Source organism: Halichoeres trimaculatus, unplaced genomic scaffold (assembly GCF_033239565.1).
Source record: "Halichoeres trimaculatus isolate MK-OKI-2021-1 unplaced genomic scaffold, fHalTri1.1 fHalTri1_scaffold_6, whole genome shotgun sequence".
NCBI classification, from domain to species: Eukaryota; Metazoa; Chordata; class Actinopteri; order Labriformes; family Labridae; genus Halichoeres; species Halichoeres trimaculatus.
The window spans coordinates 37,468,919-37,484,221 of record NW_027437184.1 but is presented as its reverse complement, the minus strand read 5'-3'; the positions used below and the strand labels follow the sequence as shown (position 1 = coordinate 37,484,221).

The following is a 15,303-nucleotide window of genomic DNA, read 5'->3' as shown; positions in this document are numbered from 1 at the left end:
GGCATTTGAAGGTGATGTCACAGTCGGGAGTCCCACTGCTTCTGCCTCTGTTTAACATTAATAAACATGGATCAGACTGTCACTCTTGTCAATGACAAGGAAGAAAATCTCAATTCCTATCCATATGATGGGCCTCAGGGTTATAATTATGAGCCTGTTAGGAACAATGGAGAGCAGGAACGGGGCAGGATTGGGAGGAATAATGGCCGTAGGAGAGCAGTAGAGTTGTTGAGAGCCAGAGGGGAACGGAGCAGGTGTCCTGGTGAGTGAGCGCTGTTAGCTAGTGATATATAGCCTAATGCTGTGTTCACATCAGGGTATTTAAAGTTCCAAATCAGATGCACTGACTTAAAAATAAGTAGTACGTGTAAGAGCTGATTGTACAGCAACTTGCTTTGAGCTGTCATGATAAAGCCCATAGAGAGAAAGACAGAGAGGTCTATCAGAGGTCTACCTCCAGAGTCAGAAAGCTAAGACTTAGCTACGGTGCTCAGCTCACGTTTCCGTTGGGTTGAATCTCAGGCTGAATCTCTGGCAATCCTTGTTTACGTCTGTCACCGGGAGCCGGGCAAGGGGCTGCTGCAGACGGTGAAGCTGGAGTTGTCTGACGGAACAATAGCAGCGTCAGTCTCACCCGGACCTGGCTTGGGTATCCCATCCTGAACTCCATTCATAGACTTTATAAAATAGACCCCATCATATCAGTCTTCCTGTCGAGAAATGGGCACCCCAGACAAGTGCATTTTTTTTAGACCAATGCAGCAATAAAGTCCTTTCTTGTCATCTGCACAAAAACAAATCCGAACACGAAAGCTAACTCACCAAGTCCAAAAAAGTGTCCTGTTAAGCTAATTTACGCTATTTAGTAATTTAAGCTAGTTTAAGCTATTTCTGCGTCCATCCATCCAAACACATCTGATTCATCTTAGTAGATGGTCAAATTAAATAATACTGAGGAAGAAACACAATAAACACGACCCGAAATGCCTGATCTCACTCATGACAACCTGTTCTTCACATTAGCTCAAAGCGGAGTTAAGAAATGCGTGTCCCTTGTGTTACATCAAATAACGCGATGCTGAAAAAAGAACGTTTTGAACAGCTATACTGAAAACAGCCACTTCTTCTTCTGAATTTAAGCCTTTTTTGTTGAATATCATACAAAATCAGCGATTGATTGATTTGATTTCGGATATGTCAGCACACTTATACAATATCACACATTTTCAATAGATGATCACATTGCGCATGTCCAAAAGGGAAGACGGGAGAAGCAGTGCTTATCTAGTCCCGTCCCCATTTTCTCAATATTTAGTCTCCTCTTTTTCACATTTCACATATCATCAGATTAATATGAATTTCGATTCCATTTACAGACGTATGACATAATTCTTGATTGTCTTTTAGTGTCCATATTTGATCGTTAATGTCCATCACTTGTCTTACAACATCACTTCATTCACTATCATTATTTTGGAACATTTTGTCCTTCCTGCTGTCTTACAGACCAAACAAACCCACATATTTACATTTCAGCATTCTTCAGTCTTGACAATTTTGGATGATACACACATAGCTATTATCATTTTCATATCCGTTAAAGGTCATTTTGACAATTTTTTTTTTTTCCTTAAATATGTTCATGCATCCGCTGCACCTGGTTTCTCCTTGTAGCTAGTGTTTATTTGGGTTTAGTAAGTCAATGTTAGTAATACCACAGATTAAACCTTTTTCTGCCCAATTTCTGAAAAAGATCTCCAGCATATGTGATGAAGCTGTTCAGATTCGAACTTGGTGGTCTGTAAATAGAACAAATAATAATATTACAAATTTTCTTTGTATGAATTTCAATTGTAATACGTAATTGTAATGCGTAAATCCAAACGTTCATATTCCGAGTTACAGTTCATTAGCTCCTTTTCCTCAGATTGTGTTGAGGTTTTGAAGCTTTTTTTATCCATTTATTCGTCAAATTTGTCCAGATCCTGCATGCTCTTGATCAGCACCGTCTTCATTTGTTCTGGGGTTTCGCCTTGTTCTGGTTCTTATCAGTATTTTGCAGTTTGCCGTCCAGGTGCTTTTTATCTTCCCAGCCTTTTTCAGCTCCTGTGCCTTCCTTGCCATCTCTGCATTTTTCTTGGTCAGGTTTTCATTGAAGAACACCCCCGTCCCTTTGAGCTTTTGGGCCCTGTTTCAGCAGCGCTATCCTGTATTTTCTGTTTGTGAATCTCAGTTTCACAACTTTCCCACCATTGGCCCCTTTCCAGGGCATGAGGTGACAGTATTCCACATTATTGAAATCCACCTTGATTCCATTTGATTTCATGAAGTCGGCCACCTGTCCCTCCACCATCTTAATGTTCTCTTTGCCTTGTACGCTGTCATGCTCCCCTGCCTGTCTGTTTGTCAAGGCATTCGCATAGGAGAACGGTTTGATCTTTATGCCGGTCACGATCACTTCATTCAGCTTGGTTTGTTGATCCAACTCTTCGATTCGCGCTTCCAGTTGTCTGATCATCTCTGATAGTTTTTTGTTGTAATCCTGCAGCTGCTTGTGTTCTCTCTGAAGGTTTTTTAATTCAGTAGGAATAGTTTCTATTTTCTCTTCCATCTTCACCATCTTCTCATATAGATCTTTTTTGATTTCTTTTTGTCCTTCCAGGATTTTATGGATGTCCTCAGCCATGTTTGGTCCGGATCCGGACCCGAATCCGAACTTTTTGTCTTGGATTTTCCCTCCCTATTGCCTCCCATTTTAGTGAATTCCAGAGAGTCTTGGAGGAGACTCTGTTATTTTTGCTGCAGCTGCTATCCAAGGACAGAGCTCCCTGATATGCGTCCGTCTCCCACGGAGGACAGACACTAGCTGATTGACGTAATCTACTGCCTTTATCAGACCATGTTAAGTGTTGACAAAAAAAAAAAAAAAAATGTAACCTGCAATATGCCCTTTAACAGGACATTTGAATACTGAGTAAACAAACACCTTTCAACCATCACAGAAAGACAAGCCTGAAGAAAAAAAGACCATGCTCTCTCCCAACAGGAAGAGAAGTTTTTAATTATTATTATTAAAATTTATCAACCATTGAATCCTCTATGTGTGAAATGTTAATTTTAGTGATTTCTGTAAAAATCAGTCTCTCTGTGAGCTTAAATCTCCCCCTCCATCATCACATACTGCAGTGTTAAATACTGCGTAAACATCAGTAAACTCTGCTTCTGACCAAAGAACATCATCTCCATTAGGGGGCAATATGGAGAAAATAAGTCAGGATGGTTTTAATTATCAGGATCTGGATTTGATCAGGATTGTTTTTCATATTAGACTATTTTGACATGAAACAATATTTTGAACCCAAATATTTCTCATCCTGTATTGTGAAATGTTTTCATGGACAAGTTTTTATCTTTCCTGCTCAATTTCATACCTGTGATCTGGTCTTGTGTCCTCTGATGTGCTTTTTAAACTCTCACATGTTCAAATCCTGACAAATCCCTCTATCCAAAGATGTCAGCTGTAAGAGCTGTAGAGTTTCTGCAGAATGTACAGAGCTTTAGTTTTAGACCAGCAGATTATGAACCGTCCAACTGGAGTTCAGTAACTTGATATATTTTGGTCATGTCTGTGCACAAGACAGAAAAAGGAAATGTTCACTTAATTTGGAACATGTGTGTCAGTGTCATTCACAATTCATTATTAGATGAACGCTGGAGGCCGGATGAAAATGAACCATGAGTTGAGAAGATGACAGAGTCAGAGGGGCGGTGCTTGCTTGAGACCATCATACCACCTTTATTTTACTAAAGTGAACAAATGGACAGCTGTCAGTTGAAGGACAGTATTTCCAACCATTATTTCTCTAAATGCATCCAATTTCCCACTGTCAGGCTGTGGTCATTGGTTTGTTTTTTGAGTTCAGAGTTTGGATTTACTTGTGTACCTTGAGTTTCTTTGTGATTCTTGTCGAGTCTTTCTGTTTCCTGTGTTAATCTCAGTTAGTCTTGTGTTTTCTTTGCGTTTCCTGGGACCTATAGCACAAAATGGGATTAATGCCTTGGTGAGGTAACTTCAGGGTTAACCCTGGTTTATCGATAGCTCAACACACACCCTCCGGAGCGGGGTAAATTGGAGGTTGAATCTGATCCTATAAAATGCCCCTGCCCACTGAATGGCACACCACTGATTGTCATAGGATGCATGAACATTCACATTGACAAGACACAGGCAAATGATTTTCTGGCACTCCTCTCCTCTTTTGACCTCAAACTGGTCTCTTCTCCAACTCACAAAGCTGGCAAAATCCTTGACTTGGTGCTGACTCGTAACTGCTCCACAGCAGCTCAGTTACCCCATTACACCTTTCAGGTCATTTCTTGGTAGAATTCTCTGCAGCCTCCCCTCGAACACAGACACCCATCCAGATGTTTTTTTCCCGCAGAAAACTGAGGTCTCTCTCAGCAGCACAGCTGACTGATTCAGTCTCTGTTGGCACCTGTATCGCTCATAATTCTTTCTTTAAACCTCTGCAGATGATCCAGAATGCAGAAGCACGTCTGGTCTTCAACCAGCCTAAAACAGCACACGTCACCCAGCTGTTAATCTTGCTTCACTGGCTTCCAGCCTACCTGGGATCCCTCAGCCAGGTCTACACTCCTTCTTGCCCACTACGCTCTGCTTGTGAAAGACGCCTGGTGCTCCCAGCCCAGCACGGCTCCAAATCACTAGCCAGACTCTTCTCCTCTGTTGTGCCCAAATGGTGGTATGAATTACCTAACTCTACATGATCCGCAGAGTCCCTTTTTAATTTTGAGAGATGTCTGAAACCTCATCTGATCAGGGAACACTAGTGCACTTAAGCTGACCCTTCTCCTCCTTGCCCCCATAGGTAGAATGAGTCACAAGGTCCAAGACTCAGCTCTTGAGAATTTTTAGCACTACTACTGAATGTTGTTGAAGATTGAAGTATACTGTTGCTACATTTAACGGTGGTTTCTTGGCTTGTTGATTGTTGTACGCAGTGTTTCCCCTTGGTTAATAACCTTCGGGGGGCGGGGGCAGTGACCGCAGAAGAGTGAGTGTTGCATCTTCATGGAGGAAGCGTTGGGAAATGTGTCTTATGGCGGTTTTCTAGCTCTCGGTCCGCTTAACAAAATGATCTTTACTGTGTGTGTAAATGAGTGTGCGTGTTTGTGTGTCTGTGAACACTTTGGAGCAGAACTGCGATCCCAAGGATGTACAAACATCACCCCATCATGAAAACTAGAAAAATAACATAAGGCTATTTGGATGGAAAAAACTGGTACGGGTTCATTATCCAGGCCTGCATGTGACAGTGGCGGCTGCCAGGTTGTATTTTGTGTGTGTTTTTATCTCTTCAAACCATACAGGCAAAGCCCAAGCGTACTACAATATCTGTTGCATGTGCTGAACAGTCCAGCACTACCTGGAACATGCTGGTAAAGTAAAACCCTGGGGAAGCAAAAAAAAAAAAGAAAACAGAAGTTTTTATTTTCTTCCTTTTTATTCCTTGGGGGAAGAACTGCTATAAAGTAAAGCTTACACAGTCTATCACAGTGGGGGAAAATAAGCCAAAACCATCCACTGAACTACAAAAGAACAGGAAGATGAGATTTATGTTTGTCTCTACTGTCAGAGCTACTGTCCTCCACCGTTTCCTCAGAGAGAAATATCCAGCAGACGAGGATCAAGCTTAAAGATGCTGCCCTTGGTTCCTGAACAGATGACTATAAATGGATTGACATTAAAGTAAAGAGCTGGACTAAATCCAAACTCTCCTGCTAACTGTTAGCGGTTACTAATAACTACATCTCCCATCATGCACCGCAATGTTGTTGTTTGGTTCTGGTGCTGGCGGTGCCGTACGGTGAGCAGTGTCTTCGAGTTGAAACCTCCTGTGTTGGTATCCGGACACTTTTATACATAGTTATATATTATAAACATGTAGTTACTGGTGAAGACTGGTCTATTGAGACTGTACAGTATTTATATTGTTTAACTCCTAAGTTTCTTTACTACTTTGCACAGTTCAATAGATATATAGCACTTTGCATTTATATATTTTTTTGAGGAATTTTATACAGGTTTTCCTTATCCCAAGAGTCCTCACATAAGTAGGTTAGATCCACTTATGATGTTTAAGTTTGTGTTTAGTAGGGGATTTGTAATGGGCATGCACCTTCTTATAGGATGCTTCTGCCAGGGGTGGGGGGAGGGAGGAGGGGGTGGTGGGTCTTGTTCTTTGTTTTTGGGGTTGCTTTTTTTTTTTCCTCAAGGGGGCGGGGTATGGTACACTCGCCGTGGTTATGGTATCTGTCCATTTTAGAGTACTGGGATGATGCAGAAGCAGCTAGTACAAATATTTGTTGTATGGTGTTTTTATGAGTCTATCCAATGTTCAGCCCATGACCTTGGGCAGTGATATTAAGTTTACAAGTCTAAACTGCAAGGGGTTAAATAACCCAATTAAACGTAGCAAAGTTGTACACTATCTACTACACATGAACACACATATTGTTTATTTGCAAGAAACTCATTTAAAAGACTCAGACAAGCTCAAACTGAGGAGAGGCTGGGTGGGGCAGGTTTTTCTTTCTTCTTTTACGAGTCGCGCTAGGGGTGTAGCGATAATCTTACATAAAGCTATCCCTTTTATTCATACTAGAACCATAACAGATCCTTCAGGTAGATATTTAATTGTTATAGGCCAGATCTATGATATTAGATTAATTTTGGCAAATGTCTATGCACCAAATTGGGATGATGATAATTTTTTCAAACATTTTTTTTCACTGTTACCTGATCTTAATTCATTTAACTTGATATTAGGGGGGGACTTTAATTGTTGGATTAATCCTCATCTCGATAGATCATCCTCCACTCCAACTGTACTCTCCAAATCTGCTAAGGTAATAAATCATTTCATGGAGGAATTTGGCATGGTCGATCCCTGGCACACCTTTAATCCCTTAAAGAAACAATTCTCTTTTTTCTCACCTGTCCACCACTCATACACCCGTATAGATTTTTTCTTAGTACATAAGCGACTCTTAAATCTAATCTCCTCTTGTAAATATGACTCTATTGTATTATCTGACCACGGCTCTGTATCTATGAATATATACTTTTAAAAAATGCTTAAAACACGGGCACCTTGGCGTTTAAATTCAAGCCTGCTTTTGGAAGAAGCATTTGTTCAATTTATACATGAGCACATAGATTTTTTCCTGCAAACTAATAGAACTTCTAATGTTTCTCCTTCTTTATTATGGGAAACTTTGAAAGCCTATATTCGAGGTGAAATAATATCCTTTGAGGCGCAAAAAAAGAAGAAATGGAGAGGGAGACCAGATCAACTGGGTCAGGAAATAACACAATTAGATCTAGATTACTCAACATCCAAACTGCCAGACGTATATAAAAAACGAATGACTCTGCAAGCTGAACATGACCTGTTGATGACTCAGCACACTACGGAACAACTATTACAGTCTAGATCAAAATTCTATGAACATGGAGACAAACAAAGTAAATTACTAGCACACAGACTCCAAAAAATCACATCCTCTCAATTAATCCCTTTAATACAGACAAAATCTGGTTTAACCTCTGATCCTTTGGAGATTAACAATTGTTTCAAGGAATTTTATGAATCATTGTATGCTTCTGAGGTTAACCCCACAATAGCCGAGCTAGATGATTTCTGTGATAATCTGAACATCCCTTCCCTGGATCCAAATGTAGCTCAAGAATTAGAGAAACCAATTACAATAGCTGAACATAAGGCAGCAGCAATATCATTACAATCGGGTAAAAGCCCGGGGCCAGACAGCTTTCCGTGCAAATTTTATAAAGTATTTTGGGAAAAAATAGCACCACTATTATTAGAAGTTTTTACTGAATCTTTGGGTTGTGGCACCCTTCCACAAACTTTGTCTCAGGCCTGTAAATCCTTATTGTTAAAAAAGGGCAAAGATCCAGTACTTTGTAGTTCATACCGGCCTATAAGCCTGCTTAATGCAGACTTTAAAATATTATCTAAATTACTCGCACGACGTCTGGATCCACACTCCCATCTATCATTTCAATGGACCAAACAGGCCTCATTCAGGGTAGGCATTCCTTTTCTAACCTGAGGCGGGTATTTAATATAGTATACAATTCTAATTCTTCCTCTTCCACAGAAGCTTTAATTTCACTAGATGCCGAAAAGGCTTTCGACAGGGTGGAGTGGAATTATTTGTTTTTTATTTTAAAGAAATTTAGTTTTGGCCCTAAATTTATATCTTGGATCAAGCTACCGTATACCTCACCACAAGCTACAGTAAGAACGAATGGTTTAAGTTCAGCTCATTTTTCTCTTCAGCGCTCTTCAAGACAGGGATGCCCACTTAGTCCCCTCCTGTTTGCTCTAGCTATAGAGCCTTTGGCTATTGCCATCAGCTGTCACCCTAAGTTAACAGGAATTATTAGAGATGGTGTGGAATCCAAACTTACTCTCTATGCAGATGATTTACTTTTGTTCACCTCAAATTCATCCCAATCTATCCCAGTAGCACTCTCTATTATTGATTCATTTAGCAAAATCTCAGGATACAAAGTGAATCTTAGTAAAAGTGAGCTTTTCCTTATTGGTGAACATTCCAAGAATCATCCCCTTCAAAATGTACCTTTTAAATTAGCTGGGTCAAGCTTTGATTACTTAGGCATTCGTGTAACCGATACATATGATAAATTATTTAAGAGAAATTTTGCATCCCTGATGGCACAAATTAAGTGTGACTTTGACCGTTGGTCCCTTTTGCATTTGTCCGTAACTGCTAGAATCTATATAATTAGAATGAATGTTCTACCTCGTTTTATGTATTTGTTCCAATGCATCCCAATTTTCATTCCTCGTGCTTTTTTTCGCAAGCTTGATGGTATAATTTTGGATTTCATATGGAATAAAAAAAACATCCAATTTAAGGTTACAAACACTTCAGAGATCAAAGGATCTGGGGGGATGGCACTACCAAATTTGTTATTTTATTATTGGGCGGTGAACATAAGAAATCTTAATTTTTGGATTCAGTATGATAACCTTGAAACCCCACCTGTGTGGCTGATGATGGAGGCTAATTCCATGCACCCAGTCGCATTGCAGTCTTTATTATATTCACAACTTTCTTCCTCTATCTCCAGGCATACAAATAATATCATTGTGCTGTCATCACTGAGGATATGGATCCAGTTCCGTCGCTATTTTGGCTTCCAATCACTCTCTACTAAACTCCCCTTATCTGGTAACCACCTATTCACTCCGTCATTAATAGATAATGCTTTTTCAATATGGGCTCAACTAGGAGTAGGGTGTGTCAGGGATCTATTAGTCGATGGGATATTTGCCTCTTTTCAGCAATTAGTGAGCAAATTTTCTTTGCCCAAAACTCAATTTTTCAGATATCTACAAGTATGAAGCTTTGTTTCTAAGACATACGCATGTTTCCCTGCTTTACCACCTGACTCTGATATTGACAGCTTTCTGATTACTTTCTCATCCCTTAAAGGAGTTATTTCATCGATATACTCTAACATTCACAGACTCAGGTCAGACTCCTTGACAGTGTATAGAAGAACTTGGGAAGCTAGCGTAGTCATGGAGATCTCTGAAAACGTATGGGGTGAGGCTTTACGCAGGGTGCACAAATCCTCTATTTGTGCCAAACATTGTTTTATCCAATGTAAAATCCTACACCGTGCTCACTATACCAAAGAACAACTGGCAAAAATGTTTAAAGATGTGTCACCATCCTGTGATTGTTGCCATCATACCCCCGCTAATTATTTTCATATGTTTTGGCAATGCCCGTATCTTTGTAAATATTGGCAAGAAATCTTCTCCTCTTTATCCGTAATTATAGGTACATTGATTCCACCATGTCCGTTCATAGCTATTTTTGGGTTTCATTACCCCCACTCAGCCTCTCCTCCTCACAAAAAGACACCTTGGCCTTTACTACCCTTCTTGCCTGAAGGTGAATCTTATTAAGATGGAAATCTGTTCTACCTCCTACACACATACAGCGGGGATGTCTTACACTTTGTAAAATTTGAAAAAATTAGGTTGTCAATCCTTGGACAATCAGGAAAGTTCAGTAAGATCTGGAGCCCATTTTTTGCCTTAATTAACAGCACACAATTTACCTTCACACCAGACTGAGCTGTGTTGGATCGATTTATGTGACTTGATATACTAAGGTCAGACTACAAGTTATTTTATAAAGAATTTTCCTTTTTTTTATGTAATATTGCTAATATTTCTGTCTAACTCTCATGTATACTCTGACTATGTATGCTTTGCTTTTCCCTTGTCTTTTTATTTGTTACGTTTTGTCCAGGGAGAAAGGTACCAAAGGGGAGGGGGGTATGGGATTATTTTGGTCTTATTTCATCGAAATTGAGGTAAATGTTATAATTGCACAAATGCCTTGTATTCTTTGTTAGAATAATAAAAAGATGTTAAAAAAAAATAAAAAAAAGAGCTGGACTAAACCTTTGAAGGCCTATCAGAATAGAAATGCTGTTTATTAACTGTTAAGCTAATATTCTGGTAGCTCTGTAAGTTTGTTTAACATCCTTAAAAAACTGTCATATGGTCCTGACGTGTTGTGATAGGTCATGATGCTGTTTTGTCCTGTGTTAGTTTAAGTTAACCGAAGCACTTTTCTTTCACAGGACATAGTCACTGAGTGCTTCACAGACATCAGTACACAAACTATAATTAATCATTTGGTATCTTTCCATTTTCTGGAGGATTAAATGTTGGGGTCATGACTGTGAAGATAGAGCTTGTTTTTTACAGGATAAGAGGATAAGAGGATTGTGAAAACTAAAAGTTCATTCCATTTCCTTTGAGCTGATGATAAAATCAGTGTTTCGTATCAGCAGATTTGTTTCAGAGAGCAAACTTTGCTCATTGGTCTCAGACTTTATACTGAGTCCTCATGCTGTGCTAACTTCCACACCCCTCACTTCTTTAATCCGCTTTATATTTCTACACCGACTTGAGTTCAGACTGTGACGGGCATATGGACATACAGTATGTGGCAGTGGTCTCAGAGAGTCTGATAAACAACATTTTTCTCTTCTGTGTGAGACAAACCTTTAAGTCCTTATGGATACCCTCTAAAAAAAACGACTGAAACTACTGCGCTGAGTTCAAATCCATCAACCCAACATACATCAGTTGACTCCTGTGCTGTTAGAGCTTCAAACGTCATCAACATTGGTTAAAGGACAGGGTCACACTGGCAAACCGTGCCGTGCCTAAGCCCGCTTCAGCCCCAAAGCACGTTTAGAATGGCCAGTGTGATTGCAACCGTGCCGTGCTTGAGCACAATTCACTTCTCTGCATCATTTTATTTTATTTTATTTTATTTATTTTTTTTTTTTAACAGAAAGTGGTAAATAACTGGATGTATTAAAAAAAACAACAACAAAAAAACAATACAGTATCAATCCTGTAGACCACATAGGTCCCGATCTACATGAAATCTTTAACAGTGAAGTCAGAATAAAAAAACATAATAAAAATAATAATGATTTAGACACTTAAGTTAAAGTATGTTAATAATATTTCCAGAGAGAACGTTTGAACATATAGCAAATATTATATGGGGGGGTGAAATGTCAAGTGAAGTGAAGAGACCGAAAATGAACCAATGTTCAAAGTCCAAAACTTTGTGTGATGGAAGAAGTTTTTAAGATGAAGAGAGCACACCTTTTTCTTTCATGTGCAGACTTGAAAAGCCAAGGCAGGGAGAGCAGCAGCAAGTAGTGCTAAAACAACCAAACCAGGCAAATGATAAAAAAAATGGTCTCTCATTTCCCACTACAAGCAGATGCCAAATCATTCATACAGAGATACCAAGTCACAGCTGAGATCAGTCGCAAATAAATAAAATAAAATAAAAATTAAATATATTTAGACAACTATTTTTCTTTGTGGACATTCGGTTCCACTTTAAAGCAAACTATAACCCCTAAATTCCACCGCAAGCGCCGCGCCGCGCCGCACCGCGCCGCACCGTGCCGCGCCGCGGTCTTGCTCCAATTGTCAAACCTCACTGGAAGCAGCGCGCTGCGCAGCACTGCTCCACTCAATCTGGAGGGGGAGGGCTGGTCCTCGGAGAGTTACAGGCTCTCGTATGAATAGCGATATCACACGATCACCATCCACTCCCATAACTTTTGATATGTCAGTCCACACCTTGTCCTTTCTGCCTGTATCCTTATTAAAAGGATGTTTGGGATCATACAGAATGTTGAACTTATCCACTTCCAAGATCATCTTCTCTTCATCCATGCCTTGGTGTTGCGTCTAGGACCCTCCGACCGACTGTTTACCTGATGCACGTGCCTTCAGATGTGGCATATATTACAACATATGGGGGAAATTTACGTTTGAGAGTTCTTGCATTGTGTTTTATTTGGAATCTTCCGGGTCCTTCACACAGTGACTTCCTGTCTAGTGCTTTCTTATCGACAGTGAATTTACGAGGTTTGGAAGCGGCCGCGCAGAAAATAGACCTGAGGCGTATTTCTCGTGCCAGGGAGCACGCCGGCGTGTGCCCTGGCGTGGGCAGTGGAATTTGCCAGATATATTACAATGGAAGCTAAAGTGCTGTGCAGTATGTTTCAAGGGCACTGCGCTTGCAGTGGAATTTAGGGGTAAGGCTTCATGTTAACTCTTTTGTCTCAAATCCAGTGAAACACTTGAGAAGAGGGCTCATGAAGTGGGCTGCGTAATGTTAATGCATAATATGGTTGTGTTTTCATGCAGAGGTTGTTAGTTGAATTCTGTTAACACTCTAACGATCTTATCTGATGTCAAAAGCTGCTGACCACTGAAAGCTGTGCTCAGTTCTGGAGTCCCAGAACCAGCAGCCTGATGTGGAGCTGTGCTGTGAGGTTGTGAGCTGAACACATGGCTGACTCCTGAGTCCATCAGAGACAGACTGATGGAGCTGGCTTAGCTGGAAATCTACAGGTAGGTCTTCTGTTTGTCTGTTTGACACTGAGTGACAGGGCAGGGAAGGAGCTATGCTAATGTGACATTATCCAGGCTCCACACACACTGTCTGCACACACACACACACACACACACACACACACACACACACACACACACACACACACACACACACAAACACACATCCAAACCAGAGCAGAGAAACTCTCACTGATTGAACAACAAGACACTGAGCCTTCTGGGTAAAGGAGCAGCAGTCTGAGCTGTTTGTTGACATGCTGCAGGTCTGTTCATAAAGTCAGACTCTCCATCATCTCTGCTGGGTTAGCTCAACACATGCCATCAGCTTGGAGAGTTTTTTTTTTTTTTTTTTTTTTTTTATTTGCCCCTCTTTCTGGGGGTCCCTGACTCTGCTGACCCCAGGTTGGGCCTGTTGCTGCTTACAGAGCCTCTCAGAGTCCTGTTCAAGATTCATGTTTCTTCCTCTCACATCTCATCTGTCTCAGAGCTCCTCTGCCATGGGTGCAGAGCACCACTCTCCCTGTGAACCCTTTGCCTGTACTTTTGCAGGTTGTACATGTTTTTGAGACATTTGTTCCTGTTTTCACGCCTCACTCTGGTTTATGGCTGATGATATCAACGTCTTGTAATTTGGTGAGAATCTGCTCAATTAGCTCAGACCCATTATGCTAATGAATCATCTGAACAGCATCCCTCACTCATCCTCATGAAGCCAGCACTAATGAAGCACACTGTGTCAGGGGAAGACTGTGCACATGCACTCGTCCTCGTATTTGATGCATTTTTTTTCTTCTCTGATGTATACTTTCATTTAAATCCACAGTGAGTTCACCTACTGGAGTACTGCACACTGGCTATCACACTCTATCCATAACTTTACCTTAAGTTAATGTTACACTGCTGTTCTGGATCTACTTTTCTACTGATTGTCAAAGATTTGTCTCTGTTTGCGCCACAGAGTACTCTTTGGCTACGTTCAGACTGCAGCCCTTAATGCTCAATTCCGATTTATTGCTGAAATCCGATTTTTGTGTTTAGCTGTTCAGATAGCATCTGTAATGTGACCTGACTGCAGACTGTGATGTGAACAGCTCACACTTCAGAAGTGACACGCATGCTCAGTTTAACATTAATGACATCATGCACAGCACAGTGTGATGAGGAGCAACAAACACAGAGCAAAACTGTGCTTCACAATGCTGGAAAGTTTGTTTCCATAACGCAAAACCTGATGTTACAGCAGCTCACCTTGAGTCACTCCTTAAAAGTAATTATGGCTATCTTTTATTTTTTATTAACCTTAGGGCGGACACTCTCTCCCGCACGGAGGTCTCTCCCGCCGACCCTGCCACATCTCAGAGTGCGCTGAACAGGTGAACAAAGAGGCAAAAACTTAGTTTTGTCATCTGTTCTGATGTTTCATAGTTTGTCTGGGGGCAGATCAGACAGGAGCAGACGGATTTCTGACTGACGCTGTCTCGTAAGAAAGTACAGCAGCGCGCAAATACGCACGGATGAGATGGACAGCAGTGGATCATCGGTGTCTCTGCATCCTGTAAACTGTTATTTTAGCCTGATTAATCCATTCAAAAAGTCAGCGCAGTGTTAATGAACTAAATTTGTTACATATCATAATACAAACGTACGATTCATTCACCTTTATCCTTTATTGTGTGTGTAACGGAGACGCCAGTCGATCGCCCCAGCGCCCTCTCACTTTTTCTCATCACTCCTCCTTTTTTGTATTGTTTAATCAAGCTGGATGAATAACTAAAACTCTTTATTTAAAAAAAAAAGCATACACTTTTTAATAATCATGTCTATATTAACTTCTAATTATGTTCTGTCCATGAAGTGACTTTGAAAACATTTGCCCTGAGGTAAACTGCTGCTGTAGAATGACGTCAAAGATGCATTAAATGCAACCTGGCTGTTCAGACTGCGGTCGCATTCAGAAAAATCGGATATGTATCTGATTTAGTGCCACATTTGAAAGTGGCCTGAATCTGATTTGAAAAGGTCAGATTCGATGCGACTTGTGCTGTTCACACTGTCAGAAACAAATCAGATACAGGTCACATTTGAGCCAAAAAATCAGATTCAGGTCACTTTTGACTGCAGTGTGAACGTAGCCTTTGTGTGCCTTAAAGTCAGTTTGTTACTCTTCCTCAGCAGAAAGCTCTTACGCTAGCACTCCTCCCTCTCAGCTCAATCAGTTTGTTGCTGAAACTGCCGGTTCACCTGAAGC

The 15,303-nt window shown here is 40.6% G+C and overlaps 1 protein-coding gene across 1 annotated transcript in view; it reads right to left on the bottom strand.

Moving 5' to 3' along the window:
* ntm (neurotrimin) overlaps positions 1–15,303 on the bottom strand; it is a 657,985-nt gene that overhangs the window by 483,644 nt on the left and 159,038 nt on the right. The window lies entirely within an intron of this gene.